This window comes from Rana temporaria, chromosome 2 (assembly GCF_905171775.1).
Source record: "Rana temporaria chromosome 2, aRanTem1.1, whole genome shotgun sequence".
NCBI classification, from domain to species: domain Eukaryota; kingdom Metazoa; phylum Chordata; class Amphibia; order Anura; family Ranidae; genus Rana; species Rana temporaria.
Window position 1 is genome coordinate 400647548 of NC_053490.1, and position 25263 is coordinate 400672810.

At 45.4% G+C, this 25263-nt stretch overlaps 1 protein-coding gene across 1 annotated transcript in view; it reads right to left on the bottom strand.

The window, feature by feature from the left end:
• Positions 1-25263, bottom strand: part of LOC120927438 (cyclic AMP receptor-like protein A) — a 712728-nt gene that overhangs the window by 201390 nt on the left and 486075 nt on the right. The gene's annotated exons all lie outside the window — the stretch shown is intronic.

Here is a 25263-nt window from a genome sequence, read left to right on the forward strand (position 1 = left end):
TGGAAGCAATTAACTGGCAGGCCCGCCCACGTCGCCGCGGCGACACCGCGGACACGCCCCGCGTATTGTTTACGCGCGGATTTCTGTACGATGGTTAGTACAGCCATCGTACAGAAATCCCCGGCCAGACATGTACGGTGAAAAAGGTCCGGCAGACCGCTTTCATCGTACATGTTTGGTCGTCTGTACACAGCCTAAGAGTTTGCCAGGAAGGGAGAGGGGATGAGTCTGCAGAGCTGGAGGTGTGCCTCTGTGTAAATCCAGGAAGTGAACAGGCAGCAGCTTCAGCTGCCCACAGTTAAAATGGTTGCAGCCAGACTCAGTGGTGTCTGCTATCAATCTATCCAACCGCCGAGACTCCGTGGAGAAAAGGACGCCGGGGAAAGCGCAGAGCAGGTGAACTGGCTCAGGTAAGTAAAACTGGGGGGCACGTGACAGCGGTGTGTTTTTTCACCTTAATGCATAGGATGCATTAAGGTGAAAAAACACAAACCTTTACAAACCCTTTAAATACTCCACTTACGCATGAGTTCCCTATCCCAATGACTAAACTCCGGGGGCGGAGTGAAACGCTTTGGGGACGTGGCCTGGTCAGAGTTAAGGCCGATAAAGTAGGACACCATAGATGTGTGACTTAAAGGTGTTACCCTTCCTTTCTTTATCCACAGACCGAGGTAGAAGGCGGGATTAATGGCCACTGTAGGCTGCTATGCAACCCTAAGTGAGACAGTCCCATAGCCACTTCCTGTATTGCTATGGCAGATGTTCCAAATCTGAGTCTAATAGCCAGATTCAGGTAGTGTTACGCTGGCGTATCAGTAGATACGCCGTCGTAACTCTGAATCTACGCCGTCGTACATTTAAGTGTATTCTCAAATTGAGTTACACTTAAATGTAGCTAAGATACGACTGCCTGCGCCGTCGTATCTTAGCTGTCTAGTTCTGCCGGCCGCTAGAGGCGTAAACGCTGATTTACGCCTAGAATGCGTAAATCAGCGAGATACGCCGATTCACGAACGTACACTTGCCGTCGCAGTAAAGATACGCCGTTTAACCACTTAAGCCCCGGACCAATACGCTGTCTAAAGACCCAAGGTGTTTTTACAATTTGTCACTGCGCTGCTTTAACTGGTAATTGCGCGGTCATGCAATGTTGTACCGAAACGAAATTTGCGTCCTTTTCTTCCCACAAATAGAGCTTTCTTTTGATGGTATTTGATTGCCTATGCGATTTTTATTTTTTGCGATATAAACGGAAAAAGACCGAAAATTTTGAAAACAAAAGATTTTTCTTATAACAAAAAGTAAAAAATATCGAATAAACTAAATTTTAGTCAAACATTTAGGCCAAAATGTATTCAGCCACATGTCTTTTGTAAAAAAAATCGCAATAAGTGTATATTTATTGGTTTTCGCAAAAATTATAGCGTCTACAAACTAGGGTACATTTTCTGGAATTTACACAACTTTTATTTTATGACTGCCTATCTCATTTCTTGAGGTGCTAAAATGGCAAGGCAGTACAAAACCCCCCCAAATGACCCCATTTTGGAAAGTAGACACCCCAGGGAAACTGCTGAGAGGCATGTTGAGTCCATTGAATATTTTTTTTTTTTGTCCCAAGTGATTGAATAATGACAAAAAAATAAAAATAAAAAAAAAATTACAAAAAGTTGTCACTAAATGATATATTGCTCACACATGCCATGGTTATATGTGGAATTGCACCCCAAAATACATTCTGCTGCTTCTTCTGAGTACGGGGATACCACATGTGTGGGACTTTTTGGGAGCCTAGCCACGTACGGGACCCCGAAAACCAAGCACCGCCTTCAGCATTTCTAAGGGCGCAAATTTTTGATTTTACTCCTCACTACCTATCACAGTTTCGAAGGCCATAAAATGCCAAAATAGCACAAAACCCCCCCAAATGACCCCATTTTGGAAAGTAGACACCCCAAGCTATTTGCTGAGAGGCATGTCGAGTCCATGGAATATTTTATATTTTGACACAAGTTGCGGGAATATGACAAACTGATTTTTTTTTGCACAAAGTTGTCACTAAATGATATATTTCTCACACATGCCATGGTTATATGTGGAATTGCACCCCAAAATACATTCTGCTGCTTCTCCTGAGTACAGGGATACCACATGTGTGGGACTTTTTGGGAGCCTAGCCGCGTACGGGACCCCGAAAACCAATCACCACCTTCAAGATTTCTAAGGGCATAAATTTTTGATTTCACTCCTCACTACCTATCATAGTTTTGAAGGCCATACAATGCCAAGATGGCACACAACCCCCCCAAATGACCCCATTTTGGAAAGAAGACACCCCAAGCTATTTGCTGAGAGGCATGTTGAGTCCATGGAATATTTAATTTTTTTTGCCCCAAGTGATTGAATATTGACCAAAAAAATAAATAAAAAATAAATTACAAAACGTTGTCACTAAATGATATATTTCTCACACATGCCATGGTTATATGTGGTATTGCACCCCAAAATACATTCTGCTGCTTCTCCTGAGTACGGGGATACCACATGTGTGGGACTTTTTGGGAGCTTAGCCGCGTACGGGACCCCGAAAACCAATCACCACCTTCAAGATTTCTAAGGACATAAATTTTTGATTTCACTCACACAAATCTTGAAGGTGGTGATTGGTTTTCGGGGTCCCGTACGCGGCTAAGCTCCCAAAAAGTCCCACACATGTGGTATCTCCGTACTCAGGAGAAGCAGCAGAATGTATTTTGGGGTGCAATTCCACATATAACCATAGCATGTGTGAGAAATATATAATTTAGTGACAACGTTTTGTAATTTTTTTTTTTTTTTTTTTTGGTCAATATTCAATCACTTGGGGCAAAAAAATGTAATATTCCATGGACTTAACATGCCTCTCAGCAAATAGCTTGGGGTGTCTTCTTTACAAAATGGGGTCATTTGGGGGGGTTGTGTGCCATCTTGGCATTTTATGGCCTTCAAAACTATGATAGGTAGTGAGGAGTGAAATCAAAAATGTATGCCCTTAGAAATCTTGAAGAAGGTGATTGGTTTTCGGGGCCCCGTACGTGGCTAGGCTCCCAAAAAGTCCCACACATGTGGTATCCCCGTACTCAGGAGAAGCAGCAGAATGTATTTTGGGGTGCAATTCCACATATAACCATGGCATGTGTGAGAAATATATCATTTAGTGACAACTTTGTGCAAAAAAAAATCAGTTTATCATATTCCCGCAACTTGTGTCAAAATATAAAATATTCCATGGACTCGACATCCCTCTCAGAAAATAGCTTGGGGTGTCTACTTTCCAAAATGGGGTCATTTGGGGGGTTTTTGTGCTATTTTGGCATTTTATGGCCTTCGAAACTGTGATGGGTAGTGAGGAGTGAAATCAAAAATTTACACCCTTAGAAAGCCTGAAGGCGGTGATTGTTTTTTGGGGTCCCGTACGCGGCTAGGCTCCCAAAAAGTCTCACACATGTGGTAGCCCCGTACTCAGGAGAAGCAGCAGAATGTATTTTGGGGTGTAATTCCACATATGGGGGGAGTATGTTTTGCGCGTGGGTGTAAGCGTTACTGGCACTAACTAGCTACCTAGCGGCACCAGCGACACTAATACAGCGATCAGAAAAATGATCGCTTAGTGATGCTGGCAATAGGGGGGTGAAAGGGTTAACTCTAGGGGCAATCAGGGGTTAAAACCTTTATTAGAAAATGTATGGGGGTACCTAACGCTATAAAAACCTAGCGGGCGAACCTCAAAAAATAACTAGCTACCTAGCGGCACTAATACAGCGATCAGAAAAATGATTGCTTAGTGACGCTGGTAATAGGGGGTAAAAGGGTTAACTCTAGGGGCAATCAGGGGTTAAAACCTTTATTAGAAAATGTATGGGGGTACCTAACGCTATAAAAACCTGGCGGGCGAACCTCAAAAAATAACTAGCTACCTAGCGGCACCAGCGACACTAATACAGCGATCAGAAAAAAACGATCGCTTAGTGACGCTGGCAATAGGGGGTGAAAGGGTTAACTCTAGGGGCAATCAGGGGTTAAAAACCTTTATTAGAAAATGTATGGGGGTACCTAACGCTATAAAAACCTGGCGGGCGAACCTCAAAAAATAACTAGCTACCTAGCGGCACCAGCGACACTAATACAGCGATCAGAAAAACGATCGCTTAGTGACGCTGGCAATAGGGGGTGAAAGGGTTAACTCTAGGGGCAATCAGGGGTTAAAACCTTTATTAGAAAATGTATGGGGGTACCTAACGCTATAAAAACCTGGCGGGCGAACCTCAAAAAATAACTAGCTACCTAGCGGCACGAGCGACACTAATACAGCGATCAGAAAAACAATCGCTTAGTGACGCTGGCAAAAGGGGGGTGAAAGGGTTAACTAGGGGGTGATCAAGGGGTTAAAAGTGTTAGGTCCAGTGTAGCCCCCTACCCCCCCCCCAATAAAGGTTTTAACCCCTTGATCACCCCCTAGTTAACCCTTTCACCCCCCTTTTGCCAGCGTCACTAAGCGATCGTTTTTCTGATCGCTGTATTAGTGTCGCTCGTGCCACTAGGTAGCTAGTTTTTTTTTGAGGTTCGCCGCCATGTTTTTATAGCGTTAGGTACCCCCATAAATTTTCTAACGCTATAAAAACATGGCGGCGAACCTAAAAAAAAACTAGCTACCTAGTGGCACGAGCGACACTAGTACAGCGATCAGAAAAACGATCGCTTAGTGACGCTGGCAAAAGGGGGGTGAAAGGGTTAACTAGGGGGTGATCAAGGGGTTAAAAGTGTTAGGTCCAGTGTAGCCCCCTACCCCCCCCAATAAAGGTTTTAACCCCTTGATCACCCCCTAGTTAACCCTTTCACCCCCCTTTTGCCAGCGTCACTAAGCGATCGTTTTTCTGATCGCTGTATTAGTGTCGCTCGTGCCGCTAGGTAGCTAGTTTTTTTTGAGGTTCGCCGCCATGTTTTTATAGCGTTAGGTACCCCCATAAATTTTCTAACGCTATAAAAACATGGCGGCGAACCTCAAAAAAAAACTAGCTACCTAGTGGCACGAGCGACACTAATACAGCGATCAGAAAAACGATCGCTTAGTGACGCTGGAAAAAGGGGGGTGAAAGGGTTAACTAGGGGGTGATCAAGGGGTTAAAACCTTTATTGGGGGGGGGGGGGCTATCCTGGACCTAACACTAACTGCCTGACACTAACTGCCTGTCACACTGAAACTAAATGCAGTGATCAGTAAATGATCACTGCAATTTAGTGACGGTGTGACAGGGGGGGGCTGGTGGGGGCGATCGGGGGGTGACCGGGGGGGGGGATCGTAAGCCTGTGTCTGTGTGTCAGTGTAGTGCTTGTGTACTCACTGTGTGATGTCTCCGCTCCTCCGCCGGACGAAAATACCGGCGGGAGGAGCGGTGACATCACTTCCTCCTCTGCCTGTGTTTACAATGCAGGCAGAGGAGGGCGGGGGAGGAAGCTGATTGGCTGGGGAGCGATCCGGAGGGGGCGGACAAAAACGAACTGCCGCCCCCGCATCCCGGATCGCTCCTGAAGATTACCGACCCGCGCCATGTACCGGGGGGGGTCCCGATCGGACCCCCGACCCCCGTCAAGCAGAGGACGTACAGGTACGTTGATGTGCCTGTCCGTGCCATTCTGCTGACGTATATGTACATGAGCGGGTCGGGAACTGGTTAAGTAAGGCGTTTTCAGGCGTAAAGTTAATTATGTTAAGTTAAGTATGGCCGTCGTTCCCGCGTTGAATTTTGACATTTTGACGTCGTTTGCGTAAGTCGTCCGTGAATGGGGCTGGACGTAATTTACGTTCACGTCGAAACCAATACGTCCCTGCCGGCGTACTTTGGAGCAATGCACACTGGGATATGTCCACGGACGGCGCATGCGCCGTTCTTTAAAAACGTCAATCACATCGGGTGACGAGTCATTAACATAAAACACGCCCCCCTGTTCCACATTTGAATTAGGCGCGCTTACGACGGCCCATTTACGCTACACCACCGTAACTTAGGAGGCATGTGCTTTGTGAATACAGCACTTGCCTCTCTGACTTACGGCGGCGTAGCGTATATGCGATATGCTACGCCGCCTCAAAGTTAAGCCAGTCTTTATGAATCTGGCTATAAGTCTTTATGTATAGTGGTCACTGAGAAGTGACAATTCCTAAGCAAATTAATTGGTAACCACTGCAGGCTACCCTGCTGCAACCTACACAAAGGGATAATGTGAAAGAGGAAGTTCCATGATCAAATTCGAGGCATCCTAGGGTCTAACTTGGAAGATTAGTTCTGCTGTACACTTGTTAATTAGACTAATGGCCTTCTACAAACAAACCATCACATGAAAGATTCCTGCATATAGAAGCCCGAGTAGATATTATTTCTTGCCCCCAAAGTGACATTAATGTATACAGTTTGGCACTAAAAGAAAATACTGGCAACATATTAGCAACCCAGTGGATAACCATTTCTGTGTTGTTTTTTTGTACACTGCCTTGCTATGTAAACCCCCAGCTTATCCACAAAGTTCACTGCAGAAGCATTCAAGTTGGTTGTAGTTGATTTCTGCATTTGCTGTATATCTATATTTAAAGGTTGATAGGTCACTACTGGGAGGGGGGCTGAGGTTTAAAAATTCTGACAAACCTTTGTAAAAATGAATTCAGTGCCCTTCCTATGAACTTTAAGATGAACTGCTCTACAATGCCTGCAATTACAGCAGTCAATAAGGGTTTGTTTAAAATCAAATTGTTCTGTTTGTTAATATGCTACTGCTGCAGCCATGAGCTTAGCATTGGTTTTTCTAGCCAGCGATTGGCTGTCATGTCTGCCATAGGTACCATATTTTTTTTTGCCATTATACAGGCCTACACAATTTTGAGTCATGACATGTTTGGTATCCATTCACGCAACATAAATCTATCTTTTTTATTTGAAAAAATAATAATATTGTGTTTGTGTGTACTAAAATTCACACCAATCTATCTTTTCCTTAAAAAAAAATATGTCTTTGACAGATGTGCAAATATTTAATAAATTACAAATTTGCTTCAATAGAAAAGTAGTTAAAAAGACACTAAACAATATCTGTATTCTCGAAAAACAATCCATACACATCCACTACTTGATGGCCCAGTAATCTATTTCTCAGGAAATTGTTTCTTATGCCGCGTACACACGATCGGGATTATCGTCAACAAAACCGTGGATTTTGGCTCAAACTTGTGTTGCATACACACGGTCACACAAATGTTATCTGAAATTCCGAACGTCAAGAACGTGGGGACGTACAACACTACGACGAGCCGAGAAAAATGAAGTTCAATGATTCTGAGCATGTGTCAAGTTGATTCCAAGCATGTGTAGGATTTTTGTGCGTCATAATTGCATACATACAAACTTTTGTTGTCGGAAAAAACGGAGAACAAGTTTTCAAACAGTTGTTGTTGGAAATTCTGACAGCAAATGTCCGATGGAGCATACACACGGTCAGAATATCCGACCAAAAGCTCACATCGAACATTTGTTGTCGGAAATCGTGTGTACGCGGCATCACTGTGTTTATGCGCCTCTTTGTAAAGTCCTTCCTGAGCTCTGTAACCTGCTTTTCCACCTCACTACCATTTGTTTAGTATGAGAAGTGAACATTACACATTCCATAGTCCACAGTCCACAGTCCCTAGCCCATCTCGGCAGCAAACAAGAGAAGGTGGCTACTTCCCTACATACAGTGGGACCATGGAGAATAAAAACATGCTTCCTTATGACATCAGACGGTGAAACGTACGTTGAGGTGCAGTATTCTGTTTACGTCACTTCCGGGTTCCTGGCTTCCGGTGTTTACAAAATCAGCTAGTGAAACGCACGCTGGCTCTAGAGCTTGAGCAAAGCGGCGGCGTCTTCTTAAAAGGTATATTCGGGTATTCCTAGTGCCGGGCAAGGGCACTCTAAAATGTAAGCAGCTTCTTAATTGTTTTATTTTTGTAAGTAATAAACTTTATTTCACTATATTAGTTCACTTTCTTATATTATGCGATACCATGGTGGAGAGGAGGAGAGGAATTTAGAACCCCCGAAAGGTGAAAGAAGATCTTAAAGGAGACATAATAACCCAGGCGGTTTTTGACCCTCTTTTTAGTTAAATTAGTCACGGCCATCTGGTGAGTGTACACCTAATTAAGCACTATCGGGTGAACAAGCAATGAGTTGGTGATGATGTAAAACAACATACCGTAACATGTTGAAGAACTAAAGAAATTGTTGATTTAGAAGATTTTATAAACTTTATTTAAAGGGACTTTTATTTATTGTCACTATTTACTGTATATTGATTGAAATCTAGCACTTTGCACTTTATTCTTAATTGTTTTGCAGCATATGAATTTTGCACTTTATCTGTTCCACAGCTTCTGAATTTTGCACTTTATTTTTACCTGTTTTAAAGTATATGAATAGAGTTTGTATTCTAGAACCCCCCTCACATATATATGATTTATAGCCACCCTCTAACAGGAAGTTGGATCACAGCAGCAACAACAAAAAAGGAATTTGGAGGAGGCTGAGAACAATAGAAGGGGAGAATTCCTACTTACTGTAAAAATAAATATCCAATAAAAAAAAAATAATAATAATAATTTAGAGGTCGACCGATATGGGTTTTTCCCTGGCCGATGCCGATGCCGATATTTAGAAATCGGGCAGCCGATGGCAGATATATGATGCAGATTTTTGTGGCCGATATTTTAGGCCGATTTTATATTTTTTGGCACTCACAGGTGACACTGGCAAGTGGCACTGATTGGCGGGTGGCACTAATTGGCACTGGTAGGTTGCACTGGATGGAACTAATTGGCACTAGCAGATGGCAATGATTGGCAGGTGGCACTGGATGGTACTGGATGGCACTAGTTAGCATTGGCAGGTGGCACTGGTTGGTACTGGCAGATGTCACTGATTGGCACGTGGCATTAAGGTGACACTGTCAAATGGCACTGGCAGGTGGCACTAATTGGCACTGGCAGGGGGCACTGGATGGCAATAGTTAGCACTGGCAGATGGCACTGGTTGGCATTGACACCTGGCATTGGCAGGTGGCACTGGATGGCACTAGCAGGTGGCACTGGGTGGTACTGATTGGCAGGTGGCACTGGATGGCAATAGTTAGCACTGGCAGGTGGCACTGGTTGTCATTGGTAGGTGGCACTGGCAGGTGGCACTGGATGGCATTGGCAGGTGGCACTGGCAGGTGGCACTGGTTGTCATTGGTAGGTGGCACTGGCAGGTGGCACTGGATGGCACTGGCAGGTGGCACTGGATGGCACTAGTTGGCACTGGCAGGTGGCACTGGATGGCATTGGCAGGTGGCACTGATAGGTGGCACTGGATGGCACTAGTTGGCACTGGCAGGTGGCACTGGATGGCACTGACAAGTGGCACTGGATGGCACTAGTTAGCACTGACAGGTGGCACTGGCAGGTGGCACTGGATGGCACTGGCAGGTGGCACTGGATGGCACTGGCAGGTGGCACTGGATGGCACTAATTGGCACTGGATGACATTAACAGACGGCACTAGTTGGCAGGTGGCACTGGATGGCACTGTCAGGTTGCACTAGTTGGCACTGGCAGGTGGCACTAGTTGGCACTGGATGGCATTGGCAGGTGGCACTAGTTGGCATTGGCAGGTGGCACTAGTTGGCACTGGATGGCATTGGCAGGTGGCACTGGATGGTACTGGCTGGTTGGCATTAGCAGATGGCACTGGCAGGTTTCACAGCCCATAATGTAGCTGTGTGAAACTCTCTCTCCATACAGTTTCACATGGTGCTGAGGAGAGAGAGAGAGGAGCTCAGATCCATCGTGATGTTGGAGGTGGACGGGACCTGAGGTGGGCGGGCCCCGGCAGCTATCCATCCAATGATCTCATCCCATTGGCTGGTGTTGGACAGCTGAGTCCCGCCCACCCCGAGTCCCGCCCACCCCGACATCAGACCGTGCTAATGACAGCTCCCTTCTCTCTCTCTCCTTAGTGTTTCACACACACGGCACTGCTCTGCAGACAGTGTGGAGAAGGGAGGAGGAACCCCATGTAGCTGTGTGAAACTCTCTCTCTCCATACAGTTTCACATGGTGCTGCAGAGAGAGAGATAGGCTTAGATTCATCGTGATGTTGGAGGTGGGCGGGACCCGGGGTGGGCGGGACCCGGGGTGGGCGGGACCAGCAGCTATCCAGCCAAGGATCTCATCCCATTGGCTGGTGTTGGACAGCTGAATCCCGCCCACCCTGGGTCCCGCCCACCCCGACATCAGACCGTGCTAATGACAGCTCCCTTCTCTCTCTCCTTAGTGTTTCACAAACGCGGCGCTGCTCTGCAGACAGTGTGGAGAAGGGAGGAGGAACCCCATGTTCCTCCTCCCTTCTCCACACTCTGCTGATGCAGATATGCAGATATGTTAAATATCGGCCACATTTGGATAATACTCGGCCGATGCCGATTTCTCCAAAATGAATATCGGTCGACCTCTATAATAATTTTTCTTAGTTTAGTCCGATACGTTCTTCTACATATTTTTGGTAAAAATAAAAATCGCAATAAGCGTATAGTGATTGGTTTGCGCAAACTTATATAGCGTCTACAAAATATGGGATAGAATTATGACATTTTTTTTTTTATTATTATTTTTTTACTAGTAATGGCGGCGATCATCAGACACTTTTGACACATTTTTGGGACCATTCACATTTATACAGCGAACAATGATATAAATATGCACTGATTACTGTATAAATGTGACTGGTAGGGAAGGGGTTAACACTAGGGGGCAAGGAAGGTTTTAATGTATTCCCTAATTAGTGATTCTTACTGTGGGGGGAGGAGGGTGACGGGGGAGTTGACCGATGGTTGTCCCTATGTACAAGGGACACGCCATCAGTCTCCTCTCCCTGACAGGACGTGGAGCTCTGTGTTTACACACAGAGCTCCACGTCCCTGTCTCCGTGACCGCTGAAAAATGCATAACACACTACAAATCGCATAAATGTGAACCTAGCCTAACAGATTGGAACAGAATCTAACAAGAATTTAATGTATAGTGCAGTGTTTCTCAACTTTTTTTTCAGTTAAGGCACCCTTAAAAAATGTAGACACTTTCAAGGCACCCTTTGAAATTATGAACTTATGAAATTATGACACACCAATCTAAAAATGTAAAAAAACCGATTCTAATAGTTTTACATAATGCAGCAACATACACACACCTATTGTTAGAGGTGATTTATTCTGCCAAAGCAAATGTACTTTTGCACTCTGGTACTATGTATCCCTTCTCCCTCGATTTCTCTCCATCAGTAAGCTATTGTGACCCCTGTGCTGAGGGAGAAGGGCACAGGAGGGTCAAACAATGATGACTTGGAGAGGACAGGCATCCTCATTGTTTGTTAGGATGTCTAGAAAGTAGTAATGGTGCATAATGAAAACCTGTGGCTTTGTGTAATGGTAATGGTGTAACTTAAAGTATTTGTAAAGGAAAAATTTTTTTTGCCTAAAATTAATGTCTGCAAGGTAGACAGACAGAATAGTGTAATGATTCTGTTAAAAAACGAGTAAATACCTATTAAATTCCTTCATCTATAATACCTCTGGTGTTCTAGTTTCTGTTCTCTCATTCATTTCTTGGTTTGCGGCGCTCGTTCATGTAAGAACTACATTTTCCAGTATGAATTGTGGCACGCCCAGTAATTCACACCTCCTTGAAGTCTCTAACACGTAGAGAGCGTCCTGCCGCGCAGATGTAGTTCTCAGGAGGGAGTGAGCACGTTACTGACCACCGCAGTAAAGCCTCCCATCACGGTGGTCAGTAAAATCAGACAAGCAGGAAGTGAACAGAACAGAGAAGAAATAGAGCAACTTCTGAGCAAAAACAAACAATGAGGAAGTGAAAAGAGGAATGTCTGCAGGTAAAGGATGCTTATTATGGAGAAAAAAAAATTCTTTACAACCCCTTTAACCTTAACCTTAATTAATGCGGCCCTCACTTTATACAAACTCACTTATCTGGGTTGTAACTGTCCTAGAAAGTTCAATAAGATTTGGGCAGACTGGGTGCGTAAGGAGCGGTTGGCATTGGCTTAGGAGGGTGGATCATTGGGATTACCTGGTTGCCTCTTCTGTCGATGCTATAATTGTTTGTTGCAGGAGCCATGTAGGTGTTTTTAGGGTATAGCTCTGGCCATGCCTCCCCCTGTTTTAGGTGATGTACAGCCCTCCCCCCGCCCCCTCCTTATGCATTGCACCCTTGGGTAATGCAGTAAAGGTCTTGTCTCTGTGTTCTAGAATGGGAACCCTTTCCTGCTTCCTTTACCCTTCACCTGGTGCTGGATTGGTTCCCACTCCCTATTCTTCACTTACTAGGGGACTGAGGTACACTCAATTGTTATTGCCTAAATCGTGCTACTGAATTAATCTGAAGTTGTGAACTGTTCGCATATTGTTCCTCTGAGAGGGTATATCTGCATGGATGATCACACAATTATGTATGAGGCCCCGTACACACGACCGAGTTTCTCGGCAGAATTCAGCCAGAAACTCGATCGGAGCCGTATTCTGCCGAGAAACCTGGCCGTGTGTACACTTTTGGCCGAGGAAACCGACGAGGATCTACTCGGGCCAAATAGAGAACATGTTTTCTATTTCCTCGTTAGTCAATGAGGAAACTTGGCTCGCCGAGATCCTCGGCGGCTTCACCAGGAACTCGACGAGCAAAACAATGTGTTTTGCTCGTCGAGTTTCTCGGACGTGTGTACGGGGCCTCAGACCATGTGTATTCTCTGCAACTGCCATCACTGCTTTATGTGTTTTTTTTTTTATATTCTTTTACAAAATAAAAAACTTTTCTGTTAAAAAAAAAAGAAGGGAGGCTTGATCCACCTTTTGTCTATACAATTTTTGGGCATTTTGCCAAGGCACCCCTGAAGAAACCTGAAGGCACCCCAGTTGAAAAAGGCTGCTATAGTGCATGTTTTGTGGTCATTATTTACAAATGCAGACATTTCCATATTTTCAATGTATCATGTCATCTGCCAGCATGAATTTTATAAGTCAAACCCAAAATCAAGCCATTCTAATGCCGTGTACACACAACCGTTTTTCGGGTTCTAAAAAAATGAAGTTTTTTTTATGTCATTAAAAATGATCGTGTGTGGGCTTCAGAGCATTTTTCGGGTTCTAAAAAAATGGGCACATTTTTTTTCGAACATGCTCTATTTTTTCACGACGTTTTTAACGTTGTCGTTTTTAAGGTTGTAAAAAAATGGTCGTGTGTGGGCTTTAACGACGTGAAAAAACGTGCATGCTCAGAAGCAAGTTATGAGACGGGAGCGCTTCGTAATGGAGTAAGCACATTCATCACGCTGTAACAGACAGAAAAGCGTGAATCATCTTTTACTAACACAAAATCAGCTAAAGCAGCCCAAAGGGTGGCGTCATACGACAAAGTGCCGTCGTACGTGTTGTACACACGATTGTGTGTAGGCAAGGCGGTTTTAATGATCGGGTTGAAAAAATAATCTTTTTTTCTAGACCCTTAAAAACTTCGGCCCGGATTCACGTAGAGCGGCGTACATTTGTGCAGGCGTAGCGCATCTCATATGCGCTACGCCGACGTAACATAGAAAGGCAAGAACAGTATTAAAGCTGGTAAGATAGCGCAGGGGGCTAATGCTCCTTTGCAGCAGTCTGTGATTGCCTGTGTCCCAAGGGTTGCAGGTTCGATCCTGGTGGGGTCCACTCAGCCTTTCATCCTTCCGAGGTCGGTAAAATGAGTACCATTGAGTTGAGTAATAATGACAACCATTATCAGCGCTTAGCATCGCTGTAATTGGCGCTATATAAGTGTAAGCATTATTATTATTATTATTCACAAAGCACTTGCTCCCTACGTTGCGCTGGCGTAGCGTAAATTGGTTGGCGTAAGCCCGCCTAATTCAAAGTAGGAAGGAAGTGGGCGTGATACATTAAAATGAAGCGTGACCCCATGCAAATGAGGGGCCAAACGAATGGCGCATGCGCGGTCCCGTGGATGCTTTCCAGTGCGCATGCTCAGAATCACGTCGGAACGAATGCCTAAGATACGTTGAATCACTGAACGTAACCTACGCCCAGCCCTATTCACGTAGTACTACGTAAACGAGGTAAAATACAACGGCTGTTCCGACATCCATACCTTTGGGTTGCGCCTCCTATATGTGGAATAACTTTACGCCGGACGTACGCCTTACGTAAACGGCGTAGATTACAGCGACGGGCGCAAGTACGTTTGTGAATCGGCGTATCTAGGTCATTTACATATTCAATGCGTAAATCAATGGAAGCGCCCCTTGCAGCCAGCGTAAATAAGCGCCCAAGATACGACGGCGTAGGAAACTTACGTCGGTCGTATGAAGCCAAAATTCAGGCATATCTTACTTGCAGAATCAGGCGCATTGATACGAAGGCGCATCCGTGCAGTTACCCGGCGTATCAGTAGATACGTCGGCATAAGTGCTTTAAGAATCCGGCCCTTCATTTTTTAGAACCCGAAAAACGGTCGTGTGTACGCGGCATTAAGTCTGCTCATAGACTGGGCCATTCAAAGAGTTCAGATGGAAAGGCCAGGCATAAAAGCCCGCCTATTTCACATTTTACATTTCTCTGCACATTTTTCTCTGTTTATAGCTTCTCTAATGCTAAGTTGGAAATTATTATAAATAAAGCTGATGCATGGAAAAAGTAATGAAAAAAACTAAGATGAAACGGTTATATTTCTATATGTACCTCACATAAGTTCCAAACAGAACCAGATTTCTATGAAGTTCAGATAAATATGATAATGTGAAACCTTCATTTCTTGCCATTTGATTTCAGCTATAATGTTCTAAACTAAACTCAAGGCAACTCAATTTTTAGGGTTAACGTTCTTGGTACAGCTCCTATAATCCTTTGAACAGTATGGCTATTTAAGTTTATTAGCGAGTTGTGCAGCAGAACATTATAGTTTCCTTTGAGGGGGAAAACGGCTTTCTTGAAGCTGCAGCAGTTTAATAAAACTACAGCATAAGGATCTTGCAGTGTCAGATAACTTTTTTGCCTCGCTTTATGTCTGTTTGCAATTTTTCTACTCATGCATAAAAATCAGAAGCGTTACTCCATTTGTCTGGGAAAAAAAAAATATAAAATGAGCCACAAACGTTGGTTTAAAGCAAAAACTCAAATCAGCTTTTAAGAGACTTAAAGAGAGCAAAGCTGCCATCTTCAGGCTGTCTCCAACTGTCACATGTATTTCCTAGTGATTTTGAAGTCATCGCGTACAGCTTGTGTCGCATGATAATCTCTTGGAAAAATGCGAAGCCATTAACAATTCTCCTGCATTGTATTTTAAAGAGAGACTACACTTAAAAATATGTACAGTATCTCACAAAAGTGAGTCCCCTCGTTACATTTTTGTAAATGTTTTATTAAATCTTTTTATGTGACAACACTAAAGAAATTACACTTTGCTACAATGTAAAGTAGTGAGTGTACAGCTTGTATAACAGTGTAAATTTTCTTTCCCCTCAAAATAACTCAACACACAGCCAATAATGTCTAAACCGCTGACAACAAAAGCGAGTACACCCCTAAGTGAAAATGTCCACATTGGGCCCAATTAGCCATTTTCCCTCCTTCGTGTAATGTGAATTGTTAGTGTTACATGGTCTCAGGTGTGAATGGGGAGCAGGTGTGTTAAATTTGGTGTTACCGCTCTCTCATAATGGTCAATGGAAGTTCAACATGGCACCTCATGGCAAAGAACTCTCTGAGGATGATTGCACTACATAAAGATGGCCTAGGCTATAAGAAGATTGCCCTGAAACTGAGCTGCAGCACAGTGGCCAAGATCATACAGCGGTTTAACAGAATCGATTCCACTCAGAACAGGCCTCGCCATGGTCCACCAAAGAAGTTGAGTGCACGTGCAGAGCGTCATATCCAGAGGTTGTCTTTGGGAAATAGACGTAAGAGTGCTGCCAGCATTGCTGCAGAGGTTGAAGGGGTGGGGGGTCAGCCTGTCAGTGCTCAGACCATACGCCACACACTGCATCAAATTGGTCTGCATGGCTGTCATCCCAAAAGGAAGCCTCTTCTAAAGATGATGCACAAGAAAGTCCGCTGAAGACAAGCAGAGTAAGGACATGGGTTATGTCCTGTGGTCTGATGAGACCAAGATAAATTTATTTGGTTCAGATGGTGACAAGCGTGTGTGGCGGCAACCAGATGAGGAGTACAAAGACAAGTGTGTCTTGCCTACAGCCAAGCATGGTGGTGGGAGTGTCATGGTCTGGGGCTGTATGAGTGCTGCCGGCACTGGGGAGCTACAGTTCATTGAGGGAACCATGAATGTGAACATGTACTGTGACATACTGAAGCAGAGCATGATCCCCTCCCATCAGAAACTGGGCGGGAGGGCAGTATTCCAACATGATAAAGACCCCAAACACACCTCCAAGATGACCACTGCCTTGATAAAGGAGCTGAGGGTAAGGGTGATGGACTGGCCAAGCATGTCTCCAGACCTAATTCCTATTGAGCATCTGTGGGGCATCCTCAAACGTGGAGGAGTGCAAGGTCTCTAACATCCACCAGGTTTGTGATGTCATCATGGAGGAGTGGAAGAGGACTCAGGTGGCAAACTGTGAAGCTCTGGTGAACTCCATGCCCAAGAGGTGTAATTTCTTCAGTGTTGTCACATGAAAAGATATAATAAAATATTTACAAAAATGTGAGGGGTGTATTCAGTACATATATATTTGTATATTACATTTATTTGACTATATTTTTATTTAAATAGTTAAAACTTTTTGCAATAGTAAGGAAATCTGAAAGGTTTTGCAATCATTTGGAAACAAAAGTTGTATGTCCAATTAAAGCGGTTGTAAACCGCATATATAATTTTTTTTTTTTTTTTTACCTGCAAGGCAAAATGCATAATCAGCTAGTATGCACCGCATAATAGCTGATTATGAAATACTTACCTAAAAACGAGGTGAACAACACTTACCTGGTTCACGCCGAGCGAGATGTCATCTTGCTCCGGCGTGTCTTCCGGGTATCGCCGCTCCAGCGCTGTGATTGGCTGGAGCGGCGCCGCTCCAGCGCTGTGATTGGCTGGAGCGGCGATGACGTCACTCCCGCGCATGCGCGCGGGAGATTTAAAAATCGGCAAGGTCCGGCGGCTGCCGGATCTTCCGCCGTGGATCCCCCCTGCGCATGCGCCGCCCGCATTGCGAGGGGAATATCTCCTAAACCGTACAGGTTTAGGAGATATTCTTTTTACCTACAGGTAAGCCTTGTTATAGGCTTACCTGTAGGTAAAAGTGCAAATTTAAGGTTTACAACCGCTTTAATGGGAACACCGCTTTTAAAATATGACTGCTGGATAAGCACAAATCTTTTTCTGCAGGACAAATTCCCCACCCCCCAAATTTCCCCTCCCTGCGCAACTCCCCCCAATCATCACTATTAGGCCCCGTACTCACGACCAAACATGTCTGCTGAAACTGGTCCGCGGGCCAGTTTAAGCAGACATGTTTGGTCGTGTGTGGGCGCGAGCGGGCCGAATTCCAGCAAACATTTGCCCGCCGGGCCTTTTCCCAGCGGACAAATATTCCTGGACTTGTTTTAAAACAGTCCGCTGGAATCCTGCCCGCTCGGACATGTACGGTCGTCAGTACAGACCTACCGTACATGTCCAGGCGCCCGCCGTCCCTCGCATGCGTCAAATGACTTCGACGCATGCGTGGAAGCATTTTAAAGGCAGGCCGCCCACGTCGCCGCGTCATTGTCGCGGCGACACCGCGTCATCGGCGCGGCGACACCGCGGACACGCCCCGCGTATTGTTTACGCGCGGACTTCTGTACGATGGTGTGTACAACCATCGTACAGAAGCCCTCTGCCAGACATGTACGGTGAAAACGGTCCGACGGACCGTTTTCACCGTACATGTTTGTCCGTGTGTACCCGGCCTTAGAATATATCCTCCTCCCAAAATATCTTCACAAGGACAAATCTTCCCTGTAGCACAAATCCCCCCTCCTAGCACAAATCCCCCTTATATTTCACCTGCTAGCACAAATCTCACCAATTGTTCCTACTACCACAACCCCCCCTCCCCCAAATCCCCCTTTCCTAACACAAACCCCCCTCCAAAATAAAAAATCTCTTCCTGGCACAAATCCCCTCCCCCTCCCAGCATAAATCCCCCCAAATCTTCCTTCCTAGCATCCCCCTGCCCAAATCAAGCAAACCCAGCACAGTCTCGATCCGACAGTCCTGATGTAGGAGCGTTGCAGTGAGAAGAGGAGGAGCTGGAGTGGAGAGAACACAGCCCAAACCTTCTACTGGCTAGATTCTGCTCTCCAGATTTGGCTTGTCACTTCCCATGCAAGTTGACAGGAGTAGTGATGCTGCTGTCAGTACTCCTGTCAGCTTGTAGCAGCAGGAACTCTTCATGTGGCTCCTCCCACCTCACATGATACCAGCATTCGGGGGAAGGTACGTCTCCTGCTTCCCCCTTCTTTCAGCTATGTCTCCAATATCATTAGTTTCACTCTTTGTTACACACCTAACGTGCTGATTTCTTTCTTAACAATATTGGAGTGTCAGATTAAAAATGGTCAAAAATCCCACTGTTGTTGTCGTCATGCCATTTTTAAAGTGGAAGTTAACATCTTTTCCATGCAAGGTCAAGTCATGATGTGCTTGTATGTTTCGCATACAGGCACATTAGGAAAAACTTACCTTGAAACTAAGCCCTTCAGCGTCTCGCTGTCACCGCTGACAGGGCTTCCAACTTCGCTTGGTCTTCCTTCCGGGTTCACGTGATCCTTTGAAAGGCCGCGGTAACGTCACTCCAGCACATGTGTGTGGGAGTCACTGTTTACGGCACAGGGCTCTGAAGGAATGGCATGAGTATGCTGTTTCTTGCATGCATCCGTGATGTCACCAGATGCAGAGACACTGAATATCTCCTAAACGGTGCACGTTTAGGAGATATTCCTTGTACCTACAGGTAAGCTTTATTATAAGCTTACCTGTAGGTAGAAGTGTCCAATGGAACATTACTACCACTTGAAAATGATTCTGCTTTGCTCTATGGTGAAAAGAGGCAGTCTTCTCACATTATTACTCCTGGCAAACTCTCACCAGAGTGAGTGAGGCCCCGTACACACGACCAAGTTTCTCGGCAGAATTCAGCCAGAAACTCGATGGGAGCCGTATTCTGCCGAGGAAACCGGTCGTGTGTACACTTTTGGCCGAGGAAACCGACGAGGAACTCGTCGAGCCAAATAGAGAACATCTTCTCTATTTCCTCGTTAGTCAATGGGGAAACTTGGCTCGCCGAGATCCTCGGCGGCTTCACAAGGAACTCGACGAGCAAAACGATGTGTTTTGCCCGTCGAGTTTCTCGGACGTGTGTACGGGGCCTGAGAGAGCTGTGCATGATGTCATAAGCCTAGGCGTTTTACCAGACAAGAAACAGGAAGTGGGCTGTATAAGGTATTAACCACTTCATTACTGGGCACTTAAACCCCCTTCGTGCCCAGACCAATTTTCAGCTTTCAGCGCTGACGCATTTTGAATGACAATTGCGCGGTCATACAACACTGCACCCAAATTATATTTTTATCATTTTTTTCCCAAGAGAGCTTTCTTTTGGTGGTATTTGATCATCTCTGAGATTTTTATTTTTTGCGCTATAAACATAAAAAGACAGAACATTTTTAAAAAACACAATGGCCCAGATTCTCAAAGGGCTTACGACGGCGCAACGCAATGTGCGCCGTCGTAAGTCCTAATCTGGGCCGTCGTATCTATGCGACTGATTCTTAGAATCAGTGACGCATAGATATCCATTAGATCCGACAGGCGTAAGGCTCTTACGCTGTCGGATCTTAAATGCATTTTTTTTTTCGCCGCTAGGTGTCGCCTCCGTCATTTTCCCCGTCGAGTATGCAAATTAGCAAAATACGCGAATTCCCGAATGTACGCGCGGTCGACGCAGTGAAGTTACGATGTTTACGTTAGATTTGCGACGCATAAAGTTGCCCCTGCTATATGAGGGGCAACCAACGTTAAATATGGCCGTCGTTCCTGCGTCGAAATTTAAAAATTTACGTTGTTTGCTTAAGTCGTCTGTGAATGGGGCTGGACGCCATTTACGTTCACGTCGAAACCAATGACGTCCTTGCGACGTCATTTAGCGCAATGCACGTCGGGAAATTTTAGGAACGCGCCTAATTTAAATGCTCCACGCCCCCTACCCGGCTCATTTGAATTAGGCGGGCTTGCGCCGGGGGATTTACGCTACGCCGCCGCAACTTTACAGGCAAGTTCTTTGTGAATAAAGCACTTGCCTGTAAAACTTGCGGCGGCGTAACGTAAATGACATACGTTACGCCGCCGCAGTTTTACGCCCATCAACGAGAATCTGGGCCAATATTTTTAACTTTTTGTTATAATAATATCCCAATTTTTTTTTAAAAAAATAAAAATTTCCCTCGGTTTAGGCCGATGCCTATTCTTCTACATATTTTTGTTAAAAAAAAATCGCAATAAGCGTATATTGATTGGTTTGCGCAAAAGTTATAGCGCCTACAAAATAGGGGATAGATTTATGATTTTTTTTTTTTTTTATAGTAATGGCGGCGATCTGCGTTTTTTTTGTCAGACCTGCGATATACACAATTTTGGGACCATTCACATTTATACAGCGATCAATAATATAAAAATGCACTAATTTCTGTATAAATGTGACTGGCAGTGAAGGGGTTAACACTAGGGGGTGAGGAAGGGGTTAAATGTGTATCCTGGGTGTGTTCTAACTGTGTGGGGGGAGGAGACTGACTGGGGGAGGTGACCGATGCTGTGTCCCTATGTACAAGGGACACAGATCGGTCTCCTCTCTCCCTGACAGGACATGGAGCTCTGTGTTTACACACAGAGCTCCACGTCCCTGTTGTCACTGCCGATCACGGGTACCTGGCGGACATCGCGGACATCGCGGCCGCCAGGCACACGCATCGGCTTTCCAGCGATGCGCCGGGCACGTTGTTTCCCCGCTGCGCGCACCCATGACGGGGAATGTCAACAAGAGGACGTCCAAAGACGTCCACTCGGCACTTGAGAGCCGCGCTGTGGACGTCTTTCGTCCATAGCACTGATCCCAAGTGGTTAACTGGCAGGAAATTTTTTTTTACTATCCAAAGTTAAAACAAGAGCAGAAGATTTATCTAAAGTTGAAAAAAATGACTGAAGGTCCGCATTAAATAGTCTCATAATTTATATTACTGGGTAAATATTTGCAACTGAGGCTATAGTCTCTAACATCCAATTGTTATCTGTCATAGCTTCCTCGCTACCTGTTTATCACCTGTAAAGGTCATATTAGTTCCACAGCTAATACTGTAATTTATAACCAACAGAATATTTCACTTTTAAAGGCCAACCATATCCATATATGAAGTACAGTTCTGTACAACAGTTGCCAAGCTCAATCACAAACTTATTTTTGGGGTAATATAATAGGGGGCATTTGCAACACATTTCTGGTGGTGTGGTTGGAGGCCTTGTGGTAAATTCATGATACCCGAGCAACATTTTCATTGTCAGTACCCTTAGTGCAGTTCTTATTTGTGACATTGTACTGTCTGTTGCTACTGTTGCAACACATTCCTAAAGAAATACAGCCATATCAGTAATAAGGAAAGTGGAAATAGAGAAGACCTCTTCCATAATGGAGTAAATTCTGTCAAATGTGACAATTCTGCCACAGATTCATATACACATCTGACATATCTGACACATACAGTACATGAATCTGTCGCAGGTTGCACCATTTTTTCACACTACAAAGACAAATTTCTACCACACTACTTATTAACAACTTGAGCTCCAGAAGGTTTTACCCCTTCATGAACAGACCATGTTTTACTATTCAGCACTGCGCTACTTTAACTGGCAATTCCACGGTCATGCAACACTATACACAAATTGAATTTATATCATTTTTTACACAAAAAGAGCTTTCTTTTGGTGGTATTTTATCACCACTGGGTTTTTTATTTTTTATTGTATAAGTGAAAAAAAGACCGAAAATGTTGAAAAAAAAAACTCCTGATATTTTCTATTTTCTGTTATAAAACATATAAAATAAAATCAAACGTCGTCATAAATTTAGGTCAAAATGTATTCTGCTACATGACTTTGGTAAAAAAAAAACAAAAAAAAATCCTAATAAGAGTATATAAATTGTTTTGTGTGAATGTTATAGCACAGCCCTCAAAAATCCACTCTCCTGCTCACATTTTGCGAGTGGATTTTGAGGGCTGGCGAGGAAGGGTTGCCTGGGAGTCGAGGGCAAGTCGTCCGCCTGTGTTAAATGGGAGTCCTTCTCCCAGCGATCACAGAAGGGAAAGAGAGAGAGAGCCTGTGATGCATTTGCCTATATGTCTCAGTGTAATTCTCCCTGCTTGCCCTGTGTAATTCTGTCCTCGGCTAACAGGTTATTGACGTGCTAATGTCCCCTCACTATTTCTAAAGGTTAATTGATCTATTGTGTTGTGTGAAGGAGATCTGTGTTTAAGTGGCTTGTGTTAATTATTCTGATTGCTCCAGTGTGGTAATTATCTCTCTATATGCGGGGTCAAGCGGTCTAGTTAATGTATTCAGTACAACTAGTAATCAGCGTCCTTGATGTCATTGTCTAAAGAAAATGTGTTTTCAGCATCGGCTCCGCCGTGTCTGCCTAATCATCTGTATGGAAGCCCCAGTGTGAGGGGGGCGGAGATTTGTCATTGTAACAGTTTTGGAAATGACATATAAGCTGTGTGTTAGAACATTAAAGTCTGTCTTGTTCTAGCAGTAAGCCTGGACTAATGTGTGGCTTAATGGGCGATCTCAGGAATATTCCTCCTAGTGGAATATTGGGGTGATGTTCTTATGGAAGAAGGGAATCTTTGACGGGGATATCATACCGATACCGTCACAATTGGTTGGTAGCAGTGGGATTTTCCCTTCTATTCCCCTTCACACCCGGATTCCAAGCAGACACTGGAAGAACTACTGGAAGTTCGTGGAAGGATTGCTAGCAACAAAACCAAGCGGGTCATCATAGCAGAATCAATGGAGATAGACCAGGAGGACGGGATTGCAGCAACGCCAGCAGTACAAGAGATGGAGACACCAGTGATTCAGGAGGAGGAATCGCCAGCCAACAAGCTAATGAGAGAGAAGCTAGCATGGTTCGGCCTGAACCCAACGACGGATGTGGTGCTGAAAGTGATGGACCTGTTAGCAAAGGCAGAACTACAGAAGGCTAAACAAATAAGAGACGCAGAACTACAGGAGGCTAAACAAATAAGAGACGCAGAGCTACAGAAGGATAAACAAATAAGAGACGCAGAACTACAGAAGGATAAACAAATAAGAGACGAAGAGCTACAGTTAAAACTGGCAGCAGTCCAACAAGCAGCCGCACATTCTCCGAACAGTGAGTACAGCACAGCAGACACAAGGAAGATTCCGTTTAGCGCTTTTAAAGCTTTTGATGAAAAGGACTGTAAAAAAGATAACTACCTGGCAGATTTTGAGCGACAATGTAACCTGCACCGAATAGCTAGAGGAGAGTGGGTTGCAATATTGTCAGGCAAACTGTCAGGCAAAGCTTCTGATGCTTTCCGGACCGTGCCAGATCAGGATATCCATAGCTACGCCCGGGTTAAAGAAGCGCTCCTGGCTCAGGACAGAAGTTCAGGGACTCACGCAAAACCACGAAAGACTCTTACGCGGAATGGGCATGCCAGTTGTCCCTGTCGGCCTCTAACTGGGTTAACAGCAGCCAGGCCACCACCGCAGAGGACATTTTGCAACTAATGCTCCTGGAGCAATTTTACAATCACATCCAGACGGATGTCAAAGATTGGGTGAGAGATCGCAGGCCCATGACTCTACCAGAGGCCGCGAAGTTGGCAGATGAATATGCGGATACTCGCAAGACAAACCAGGTCACACCACGGGTACAACCTCCACGACCAACGGCGCCCTCACACCCACCAGCCGCTAGATACCAACCACCTAACAGACCGATGACATCTAGCCCTCGCTATCCACGCCAGGAGGACAACGAACAACGCTGCTTCCGGTGCAAACAGCTGGGTCACTTCAAGCAGAATTGCCCCATGAACGACAACACCAGGTCAAATTGGTCTCAACCTGGGTACCGCCCACCAGCAGCAGCCCATTGTGTAGACTCGGCTTGGGATCTCCAGGAGCTGGGTCCGGAAGAACCATCGGACACCATTTACGAAGTCCTCACGGTACAATCTGGTATTACGGACAACAGGGAACACCATTGTCAGCTGGTCATGGGCGACAGCCATGAGCCGGAGGGGCCCTGGAGGGAGCTGGGCAGAAAGAGGCACCGCCGGCTACCCCCCAAGAAGAAGAGGTCCTGGAAGCCGTATAACAAGCTGACCTGGGAGGAGAAGAAGCGACTGGAGGAGAGGGAGTCGCAGCGGACGTCCCAGATGCGGGCCGAGATGTTCGCCAAGGGCCCACCGGTGGCCCCTTACACCACCACCCAGTTCCTGATGATGAAGGACCACGTGGAGAGCCTGCAGGACATGAGCAAGCAGGAGCTGATCCGTGAGTACATGGAGCTGGAGGAGTGCATAAGCCGCATGGAGGAGGAGAACAACCACCTGAGGTCACAGCAGGCTGACCCCCCCAGGCTCCATGAACTGGAGATGGAGCTGGAGAAGCTCAAAGAGGAGAACTGGCGGCTGCGGAGGGAGCAGAGGGTGGCTGACCCTATGGGGCCCTGATTCCCCCCCCCCGAACTCTGAGCACCAGTGCTACAGCATTTCAACAAATATAACTTTTTCTTTTTATGAATCTCCTGTAACTGTCACTTCAGAGCCATAACCTGGCCCTCCAATAGCAGGACACCTAGATGGCGGCGCACAGACCCATTCGCCGTCTTCACACTGACTTCTGGTGACTTTGCAGATCGCACAAAGACTTTGGGACTGACCGGCGTGTGATCTGACGACCCGGTGGCATACCTGAGTCTGAAGCAGTTGCCAAGGGAGGTCAGTCATGCCAAACGGAGTTAACCTCGGACTAAAAGCTCTAAACCCGTCAACCCTACTGGA